We start from the raw sequence: 12,262 nt of genomic DNA, 5'->3' as shown, positions 1-12,262 counted from the left end.
TAAATCTCGCTATTCAAGTAATATTTATTAATGAAACAATTTATTTTTTTTAAAAAAAATAGTATAAAAAAATTACAATATATCAACTAGTAAAAAAATAATATAAAAATGCTATTCAAAAAAAAAAAAAAATGGAGTAAAAATATTTTAATACGGAGTATATTTGATTGATTACCTTATACGGACTTTTAAAATATTTAATGGGGAAAAAAAAAAGACTAAGGTAAAGTTGAGTATTTTACTATTTTATGTTGATGATCCATGTGGTTCCACTCACTATTTGGTAAGTTAGGTATCTTTATATCTCCACAAACTTTAATCTGAACAATCATGAGTCTTCTACAAATGAGTTTGGAATTTCGAATAGTAATACTCCGTACTAACGACTAAGGATCGATATATAGATTAATATATTGGTTTTATATACGGATCGAAGTATTTTTTTAATTATCACAGTAGGTATATAAAACCCGTTTAACTATATTACTTTAACCATTAATACATTATTTTCTTTAATTTAAATTTAAAGACATAATATGATCTTAAAACTTTATTACTTTAACTATTAATACATTATTTTCTTTAAGTTAAATTTAAAGAAAATAATATGATCTTAAGAAAAAGAAAACAAATTTTGGATCAATAGATTCGCGTATATGTCCCTTTTTTTTTCTTTTTTTTTTGAAACAGGTATATCGTCATATTATATTAGTGTTAAGTTCAACGCAACTCGGTCATTAATGTTTGAATCATTATATATAACACGAATGAAATTTAAGTCAGGTCATTATCAGATCTTATGGATTTATGCTAAGTTATTACTGTTTGATTATTTATTCATGGGCGTTGGTTGAACTTTTCGAGTCATCATTTTTGGGTCGTAATCACTAAACACATGTACTAACACTTAATCATTAAGTTGATTAAAAGGAACACTAGTGTCAAGTGCTCACAAGTCACAAGCATGCATAAAAATTAAAAATCAAAACCATACTATAAATAAATCTTCATGCAACATCATTACAAAAACACCCTAGCTAAAACTCCAATGAAAAAAGTGTAGGTATTATATTAGCCAAATAGCCAATAGTATGTACGAACGTCTTTCATAATTCTTCTGCCCATTTTGTCTTTCATTTTAAGTTTTTAAAGTCATGGTACTTCTTTTTTGTTTTTGTATTTTGCCAGTAGTTACTCGTACATTTACCTAAAGAGGTCATAAGTACTTGTAACGATATTTATTTCTAAGCATCCAAGCCTTCAAGTTGTGTCTTACTAATGTATTATTGGATTGGTCCACTAAAGTTATTTAAACACTAGAACCTCAAAGTTCTTATGATCAAACATTAGCTCATCCTCACACTCTATGAGTTCTATCATTTCAACTCATCGCCAATTAGCATATTAGTTAATGAAAAAAGCGTCATTTAGGGTTGAAAATGTTTAAATGATTAGCCAAAAATGCTTAACTTGATTAAGACAGTGGAGAATAACTCACTTTGTGGACTATGAAGTCACAAGTTCGAGCCCTACAATTTACATATGCTTAGGATTAGAGGATTCTCTTATTTTTCGTCAAGTCTCATTAAATGTTAACTTGAGATGCCTCACTTGTGAGAGATTTAATTGATTCACTAAGCTCCTTGTTACCAAATACAAAATACTTCGTATGATAGCATCAAATTCTCACCGAACATTAATAAACAATTTAAAGTTTAAAAGATCAGAGCTAATTGTTTTTAACGTTATTACTTTGTATTGTTGTTATTAATTATGTACATAACCAAAAAAAAAAAAAAAAAAAAAAAAAAAAAAACTTACAAAATACGGAATATTATGAATGAAGAGTAATAAAAGGGGCAACTTGAATACGAGTATGGCCGTATGGGCCAAAGTACAAGTATGCGCAAGCTGGCAGCCTCCACAATTTGGTTCTTGATTTTCGAAGAAATACCTTTTTTTTTAAAAAAACATTAAACTTCATTTTTTATTTATGTATTTATTTTTTTGTGACTAAGAAATATTGTGCGTTATCTAAATTGGACATATGATAGGCATTTGTTGGTCGTTTGTGGGTTTTGGAAATCCCACAAATCTTACAATCATCATCGCACATACGAAAGCAAGTACTCACTGTCTCACCCCCTACATATGGTAAAGCCAAAGGAGCATGCAATTAATGTTAAATTTATTTGTAAATTCAAACACGATTTTGTCATGCATGTTATGGCAAATATATACAACTATTATTAGAGTTTGGTTGGGTTAATTATGTTAATATTGTATTTATGTTAAGTTTATCTTGTTAGGAGTTTTAGGCAAGTATTGTATTGTGTATATATATGTGATTATTATCAATGCAAAGACTAAGCCGTTTTCTCCACAATATTCTTGAGTTTAACATGGTATCAGAGCCAGGTTTAAGTTGTGTTGTGATGTGGGCCAATATTATGGACAACTCACATGTGAGGGGGAGTGTTGAGCCCATGAGTAAATCCACATGTGAGTGATATGTTGTCCCACATTGGTTGAGTTTATAAGTTTGAGTTTGTATTGCATTGGGATGTGTTCCCACATTGAAGAAATAAGAAAGTTGTGTCCACTTTATAAGGCAAAGGGGCTACTCCCCTCATTGCCACATGGTTTTGAGGTGGAACCTCATTGGTCGTATAAAGTGGACAGTTGTAACAGATGTGACTTGTCGGTCACTCGACCGGAGTTGAGTTATTCAGTGCATGTTTTGGCACAGTTTTTGAGTGTTCCACATGTTTCTCATTGGGATGCGGCCATTTGTGTGTTGCGCTATCTTAAGGGTAATCCGGGACAAGGTATTTTGTTGCGACCTACGACGGATTTACGCTTGACGGCGTTTTGTGATAGTGATTGGGCGGCGTGTCCGTTGAGTCGGCGTTCCTTGTCAGGCTATTTTGTTTTCTTAGGTCGTTCCCCTGTTTCTTAGAAGATTAAGAAACAGCCTACTGTAGCCACATCCTCATCTGAAGCCGAATACAGGTCTGTGGCTCTCACTTCTCGTGAGTTGAAATGGTTGAAAATGTTGTTGTTTGTTCTTGGTATTAAGTATTCAAAACCTATGCAGTTGTTTTATGATAATTAGTCGGCTTTGCATAAAGCTAAGAATCTGGTGTTCCACAAACGTACGAAACATATAGAGGTAGACTGTCATTTTGTTCGTGATGAGTTGATAAACGGTAATATTTCTACCTCATATGTTTCGACAGGTCATCAGTTGGCAGATATTCTCACCAAGGCTTTTAGACGTCAACAGTTTGGTTTTTTTTCTTACGCAAGTTGGGCATTCGTGATTTACATGCTCCAACTTGAGGGGGAGTATTAGAGTTTGGTTGGGTTAATTATGTTAATACTGTATATATGTTAAGTTTATCTTGTTAGGAGTTTTAGGCAAGTATTGTATTGTGTATATATATATATATATATATATATGTGATTATTATCAATGCAAAGGCTAAACCGTTTTCTCCAAAACACTCTTGAGTTTAATAACTATATTTATCTTTTTTTTAAAAAAAAAAAAATGAAGTGTGTCAATATCACAAAACATACTTTTAGACGGACTAATTTATTGTTCGACCGAATCGTTATTATAGAATATCAAACCTTGAAAGTTAAAGAAAAATTTGTATATATGAAGTTTACAATAAACCATGTCTTTGTTACTTGACATTCACTTACTTATAGTATGGCTTGTTTAGCCTATCATTAATTCATTACTTATTTATAGTAAAATAAAATAAAATTAAACTTAGCTCATCAAACTAATTATAAAAATTTTCTCTTGTGATGAGGTGAACATGACGAAATGAGTAGTCTTTGATGAAAATAATCTACAATAATTTGGACTTATTGACTCTTATTTGAAACAAATTATCTTTTAAAGGTGGACACATAAAGATTTATAATAATTGATTGATTTGGTAGTATAAATTCATAATTTAATATACATACATTACTATACATATAATTTTTGATTTTTATAATTTTGAGTTTTGATCCATTGATAGGTATCATTTATTTTGAAAAAAGTGAACATCAGCTTAAAATATGTATGGGCTAAATCAAGGATTGAAGTTTGAGCTACAAGTTCAATTGTTATGAATTATATATGGAGTATTAATAATTCATGTTAGCCTTAGCTTTTTAAATTTGAACCAATAGTTCATTTGATTATAGTTATATGTTCATTCAATTTTGTTTGAATTGAAGGTAAATTTTCAAGATGTAGCTCGCTAATTAATCGTCCCTGATGTGAATGATGTATTTTTCCAAAATTTATAAGTTTAGTCATAATTTTCTAAATAATTGATTCAACCTTTTAAAATTGAAGGTTCATGTCTGCATTTAAAAAAAAAAAAAAACTAGTCAATTGTTCTCACTATTTATGTTATTTAGTAAAGTTCTCTCTCTTCCCTTATGATTTTTCTTTGGTTTAAACAAACTATTCGTACCGTTAAAAAAAATTAAAAAAAAAACTACTCGTAAATTCGGCCTTACTCTTTCACCTTATTTATTTTAAATCACATCACCTTATCTTAATTTTCTAGATTATAAATTATTTATTTAATTGATTATAAAAGTATTACGAGTAATAAAATTTTCATATTCACAATACTTAGTATTAAGTTTTCCTCCCTCTATCTTCTCTACGATGTTAAATTTATTTGAGGCAATGAGGCGTGTAGGACGACTGCACGCACCATAGTCACTATCCATCTTTTTACTCTTTTCTCTATACCTCTTTCCCGTCCTTAGTCTATGCAAAATGTAAATTTCAACTCAAATTTAGAATAGAGTGAATAAATGATCGATAGTCATTGTCCTCTATATTACAAAGCCATCCAAACCATAATGAGATATAAATGTACATATTTATTAACTTATGACAACAAGAAGTTAGAGGCACAAAGTTTAACATCGAACCAACATTTATTATTTTGCCACCCAAGAAGAATATCCCAAAATGACTATTTAATAATTATTCCTAGATAATTTTGTTAAAAACCTACCAACATTATATATATATTCTAACCCATGAGATCGATTTGCATAACTTATATGATTCCCCACTAATATATAATAATAAATAAAAATAATTGAGGGCTTAATTTCTTTCTATTATGATATCTTTAAGGATTTGACTGCTTTCTTTATTCAATAATTAATAATGATGCATGCATTAATAGATTGATTAACTAATTATCGTCGGTAGACACTAAAGAAGTGAGGTCTTCAACTATTTTATAACTAAAATCCAATTTAATAAAGAGGAATTTGAGTAGAAAAATCATTGTGAGAATTAAATAATTGAAATAGACATGTTGAGTTTATTTTTTGGAGACTATAGAGCACCGACAGAGGCAAAGTACCAACCCCTCCTTTTGGCTATGTGGTGCATATATATCATTGGTACCTACTTTATAGAGAGTGATAGCAACATAGATGGATGTGTAGCTTCTTGTTAATGAATTCAGTGAAATTTTGTATGAGGTGGACCTGAAATAACTCGTAATTTATTTTAATATTAATTTAAGCACATAGTAACAATGACAAACCCTACGGAGATCAAAATATAGAATTTTTAATTAGTTATTATGATAATACAAATTATTATTGTTATAAATTCAACATTGCCTTATAAAAAAAATTAGTTCAGAGTTCAAAGTTACTTCTTTTGTTTTATTAATATATACAGACTCCAATACGACTATTATTTGATAATTAGATCTAAGAGAAATATGTTCATGTGGGCTCTGATTAAATTTGTCTCGTGATATATTTTTGAAATACTAATTTTTTAAAAAATTTAGCAAATAAATAACTAGAGTTATTAATTAATGTGCAAAATTTTAATTAGGTAAACATGAAAAGGTAAAGAACTTAAGTTACAACTCAAAAATTAGTTGCTCTATCTACACAAATCTTTACATATATCCTTCTTTTATATCCTATTTAAAATCTTTGCGAGGGATAAAAAAGTCAAAATAGGAAGACGAAAATTATCCGAAAGCCTGGCATGCATGCCAAATGAAAATTTCTCTTTAACCACACACAATATGATAGCCAAAAAAAAAAAAAAAAAAAAAAAAAAAAAAAGACCTCTTGGAGCAGTGGCTTAGAGGTCGTCTCGCATGCTTAAGATGTGAGGTTCAATTCTCATCAGGCATAAATTCCATCCTCCTACTCCATTCGGGCATTGTCAGTTAGGTTTTCTGTGATAGGAGCTTCCGGTTGGGGCCCAAGTTAATCATACCGTGTAAAATAAAAAATGATAGCAAAAACATGTTGACCAAATATAGTGGAAAATAAAATGCAAAGGGGGATTGGAAATATATAACATAAATAAAATGACAGCTAAAAAATGGTAAGCAAAGGCAGTGGGGTGGATGCATCAAAATCACATGCGAACAATATTATAAGAGCAAGTGGGTCGATTGATTAGACCATTACATTAGATAGATGCCTTTCTTTCTTTCTTGGTTCTTCAATTCGTTGTTGTTTTATAAATCTACAGTTAGCACGTCGCTACTAGCTGTGTTTTCTTTTCACTCTTTATTTAATTTAATGTTGCCACTTAATTAGTATCTACTCTTTGCTCATGCCGACAATTTTGGGACTTTCTAATTACATAGGAGAGTAGTATAATTACTAGTATTAATAATTAATTAGTAGACTATATATACTTATTTTTTTGATTGAAATTGTAAATATGTTTTAAGTATTATTAAGAGTTGGCTAACATTGGTTAGGATCGTATTAGCGTGATAGATTCAATTTGATTGGGTCAAGTCAATAATTTTGGATTAGATCTAATTCGAGTATATCACTATATTTATTGCAAATTAGTGTATAGGAATAAGGGCATGTTCTGATTGACTGAACTGAACTGAATATTTTATGAGAGGAACTGAACTGAAATTAAGCTGAAGAGAACAGGCCCTAAGTCGGATCAAATTTCTTATTCTATTAAAATTTGGTTGTTGATCATATTTCAATTAGGGTTAGTTTAAGTCTAGAATATATATTTAGAGCGGACAAGTTTTGTCATACTCTTGTTAGTAGTCTTTCTCTATCTAATTAGTTAGTAAAGTAATGGGTAATATTGTGATTTGAATTAATCTTATCTTAAACGTACTTCAATTCATTCCTTCATAATTGTTTCCTCATTGTTCATTTAAGACTTTTGATTGTCTCTTCTTTTTAACCCAAATTGTTTGACTCATTTACTTTTTCACGGTCGTTAAATAACACGTTTGAGCTTTAAAACTTAAACTAAAAGTTATTAAAATTTATTTAAAAGAAAGTTAGATGAATTATAAAACTACATTATGCTAAAACAAATAAATTTAACAAAATCCATCGAAATAGTTTTTCTCTTATAAATTAATGGGACATCATGTGGCCAAAGTTTTTAAACTCATACTCTCAAAAAGACATATGGAGTAAACTTAAGGGCAAATGAAGTATAAACCTATTTGTTTAGTCAATTTTAATTATAATTAAATACTTCCTTATTTTAAAATATACTTTCAAATGAAACTGTAATTCTCTCATTTCATTTTAAAATGACACATGTTATTATGCTCATTTGCCAAATACATGATCCGTTTTAAATATTAATCTCTTCAATATCAATAATAAAAAAATTAGAAAATAGACATAGACTTTTTTCATAAGTTATGTAATTGTAAACGAATTTAAAGTGACATATATGAATAGTGTCTAAGTCAAAACACGTCAACTAATATAAAATAAGAGAGTAGTATAAAACACATTCTCTCTGTACTAAAAATCATTCAAATTTAACTTTTTCTTTTTAAAATATGCTAAAGATATAATTGAGACTCGAAACATTTTTAGTAGTTTACTACTTAGAGAATTATAGTGGGACAGTAGCTGTCTTTACTCAACGTAAATCAGTGGTATCACGTTGTATGATGTTGTACAGACAAATCACTCATCAATATGGTCTATCAATTCTATATTAAACAAGGAAAAAAAATTAGTTAGGATTAAATTTTTGCATAAAAAGGGTTTTAACTTGTAGAAGTAAAATATCTCCGTCAAATACGAAGTGATTAAAGTGGATGCATATATTTCGTTAGTGTGGGATATAGAATGTTTTATCTACCTAACTATTTTTTCAAGTTAGAAATTAACAAGAGTGGACGATACAAGCTATTCTCAAACGGGGAATGAAGGAATTTATTAAATTATAAATAAGGACATATACATTTTTGAATAGTTAATTAAGGACCTGTTCACTTCAGCTTAATTTCAGTTCAGTTCAGCTTCTAATTTTCTTCTCTCATAAAAGATTTATTTCAGCCCAGTTCAGTTCAGCTCCAATCATTTCAGTTCAGTTAAGCTCCAATCAATTCAGTTCACTTCAGCTCAATTCAGTATATGTGAACAGGCCCTAAAAGGTACTCTTCAATCCCCATTTATCTTTTATCTAGTAGATAAACAAATCTAGTAAATCGGGATGGCAAGTTTGTAATTAAAACCAAGTGAAAATGTGTCAGCGTAATAAAATATTTTAAAGAAAGCAATGTAGGCAAAAAGGTGGATAACATTTGTTCTCTTCATCTTATTTTTACGAAAATTTATTAAACTTTATTTTTGCTTAAATAAAATTAATTTTATTGAACTGAAATTATTTTTACCTAATATTATTTATAAAAGGTGAAGAAAATAGGGCACATAAGTGATGTATTTTAGTACAATGTATTATATGTTATATATGACAATTTTAGCATTAAGGTTCTCAAATTAAGGCCACATTCACCTTCATGGCTTTATACTTTACATGGTAACTAGAATGTTAGGTTCTTTTTCTCTTGATTTATATTTTTTCCAATAAAGAATAAAACCAATCTTCAAGTTGTGTTCTAAAACTTTGAGCAAATAATGCATTTTTAATTGATGCTTCCTTAAATTGCATTAGTATATGTTTATATATATGCGACAAGAGATTGTTGCATGTGGTAGCCGGATTCAACGTTTTAGTGGAGGTGATGTTCTTAGGAAAATGATTGATGAGCAGTCTTTTTTTTAATTTTATTTGGGGGGGTCACAAGAGTGATGACCTTTATATTCATAGACCATAGTATTGTCTTGTTAAATGATTAAACGAGTAAATAATCAATAATGTAAGGCTTTATCGTTCTATCCTTCTATGATGTAGTTTGGCATCTTCGATGTAAAATTTAGGCTAGTAGCTCCTTCGTTCTAATAACTTCAAATTTTGGTAGATCATTTATTTAGATTTGAGGTCATGGAGATGAGATGTAGGGTTAGAGTACAGATCATATGTACGATTGATAGATACTTTAATGATCACTAAATTCATTAACCGTAAAAACTTGTCGAATCATATTTTTATGTGACTGATAAAGTCACATTAACAGATTATCATGACCAGGTCAAACCAACTCAAAAACTGTGTCAAATAGTTCTATCTAAACTCATCCCTAATGCAAATTATTCGGCCGGTCCAACCTAGTTAGCTTTAATCGATAGTTAATACCTATATTTTTATCCTTGCTCCTTAGTGCAAAATTAGGTTGGTCCGAGGATGATTAGCTTTAATCAATAGTTACATACTTTGTAAGTATATTTTTTTCCTTCTTTTTATTTTCAAAAGAGGTAGGCCATAAATTTATGGTTTTCTTGTAATTAAATGTGAAAGGGTGAAATCTATCTTTGCTCTGATTTGTACCATGCATTGTATTGGCCACTTTCGTGGTTCAATAATTTATTATGTCAAACCTTAATGTTTACGAGATCAAACATAAATTGAAAAAAGAATAACCATTTAATTGTCATAGTGTTCAAGGCAGGTTACCTTAAGGAGCTATGTATGTGTTCCAATTGGTGACAGTAAAAAAGGTACCAAAAAAAAGTTACTGCACTTTGTAGTTTGTAGACATAGTAATAGTATACAATTTATGAGGCTACTTATAATTGGGTGTAAACGAAGAATTTGAAGTTTTTAATGGTGAAGTAAGGAAAGATGATGACAGTTGTAAAAGAGAATTTTTTACCCTCATTTGTTAATATAAAGGTGTCTTTAATTTGTAGGACTTAGAAATTCATTGGTGTTTCTGCAAATTGTTCTTCATGCAATTAATATTTTGATAAAATGAATTCCAGTTTGAATTTGTATTTTATTTTAAATTTTCTACCATAGTATACTATGACCTTTTATGATATACTACAAAATACATCTGTTTCGGAGTACTCTTTTACTTACCCAGTTTCTAAGTAATTGACACAGTTAAATTTGACACACTTATCAATGCATAAGTTTGACCTTAAATAGATGCAATATGTGGTTAATTGTTAGTAAAAAATATGTAAAAATTAATAAAACTTTATATTAATACCTATTTAACAATAAATTTCTTGTTAAAATTGGTTTTTTTTGTTACGTTACTAAAACATGATGGTCAAAGTTAATACTCTGTATAAGAATGGTGAAAAAAAAAGGTTAAATGTGTCAATTATTTAGGAGCAGAGGAAGTATTTGACAATGACTAAATTAGGGCCTGTTCACATTAACTGAACTGAACTGATTGAAGTGGAGCTGAATTGAACTGATTGGAGCTGAACTGAAATGAATATTTTATGAGAGAAGGAAATTACAAGCTGAACTAAACTGAAGTAAATTGAACTAATTAGAGCTGAACTAAAAGTGAACTAAACTGAAATTAAGATGAAGTGAACAGACTCTTAATCTAGCTAATAATCTGAACTTAAACTTTGAAACATCATTCTTATAATTCCATCAATTTCTTTTCGTTGTGTTTGTTTCACTTTTTGCATAGCTTTCAATGCACGTATTTAAACTAATGTCATCTTTAGATATGAATAACTAAACATTCAAAAAATTAATATGTGGAATCTACAGATTATTCCACATTATTTATTAAGGTTTGGTTTGTCAATAAATTATTAGATTTGATTTACATCAATACCTTTAAAAATTACAAATAAAAACAACAAAAAGAAACATATAAAGTATAAACATAATTGTAGAAAAATTCAATGCAGAGATTGCTAAGGGTTTGTTCACTTTTACTTAATTTCAGTTCAGTTCAGCTCCAATCAATTCAATTCCTAATTTCCCTCTCTCATAAAATATTCATTTCAATTCAATTCAGTTCAGTTAAGCTCCAATCAATTCAGTGCAGTTTAGTTCAGCTACAATCAGTTCAGTTCAGTTCAGTAAATGTAAACAGGCCCTAATAAGTTGGATTATTTATCACCTGCTCAAACTAGTCGAATTATTAATAATCACTTAAAAGTACAAACTTAAGACTCGACTATATAACCATCAAATAAAACATAAACGTATGGTATCCGTTCCGTGACTACAGTAACAAATTCAAAACTTACTATATGCACCATTGGGAAAACAATTTTAAACCATTGTAGTCAAAACAACAGATTAATTTGCATGAACCGATGCTTAGTGTTACTCCAACATGCATGTATATAGTAATATTGGATAACAAATTTATTGACTTACTTCATTGAAGTTTGAGACACATGAACATGGTCCAACTAGATAGCTAATCAAGGTATATAGCATTTCTATACAACCCTAAACAAACTCTATTTAACTAAAATTGTATCAATAATAAAGAGGGAAATCTTACACATTAAAGTATTAAACTACTTATTTAATTAGTACTAATGCATTTTTAATTGTACTAATTAATACCAAGTTTTTTTTTTTTTTTTTTTAAATATTTAATATTTTTATTTTTAAGTTGGCCTAGGGAATGGTAAATTTGTTGCCTTTTTGCCAATTAGTTGGCCGGCCTCATTGGATACTTCACCTCTTTTGTTTTGTGCCATTATGATTTGTTAATCATAAAAGTCATAATTCATGATTGAGTAACCTCCTCGTGACTTACACGTGGCATATAATTATGTAATTACCTTTTTTTTCACATACAAATATCATATTAATCATAGTTAAAGTTGGTATAATTTTTGCGTTAGTGCTTTATTCAACTTAATTTAATCGTCACATTAGCCTTAGAGCCTTCAGTAGATAGGGCATGTTCTCATTGACTGAACTCAGCTGAACTGAACTGAACTGAACTGAGTTGAACTGAACTGATCTGAACTGAACTGAATATTTTATAAGAGAAGGAAATTAAGAGCTGAACTGAACTGAGCTGAACTGAACTGAACTGAACTGAATTTCAACGTAAGA

The sequence above is a fragment of the Chenopodium album genome, chromosome 25 (assembly GCF_948465745.1).
Source record: "Chenopodium album chromosome 25, dcCheAlbu1.1, whole genome shotgun sequence".
In the NCBI taxonomy this organism is placed as follows: domain Eukaryota; kingdom Viridiplantae; phylum Streptophyta; class Magnoliopsida; order Caryophyllales; family Amaranthaceae; genus Chenopodium; species Chenopodium album.
Note: the sequence above shows the minus strand (reverse complement) of the source record.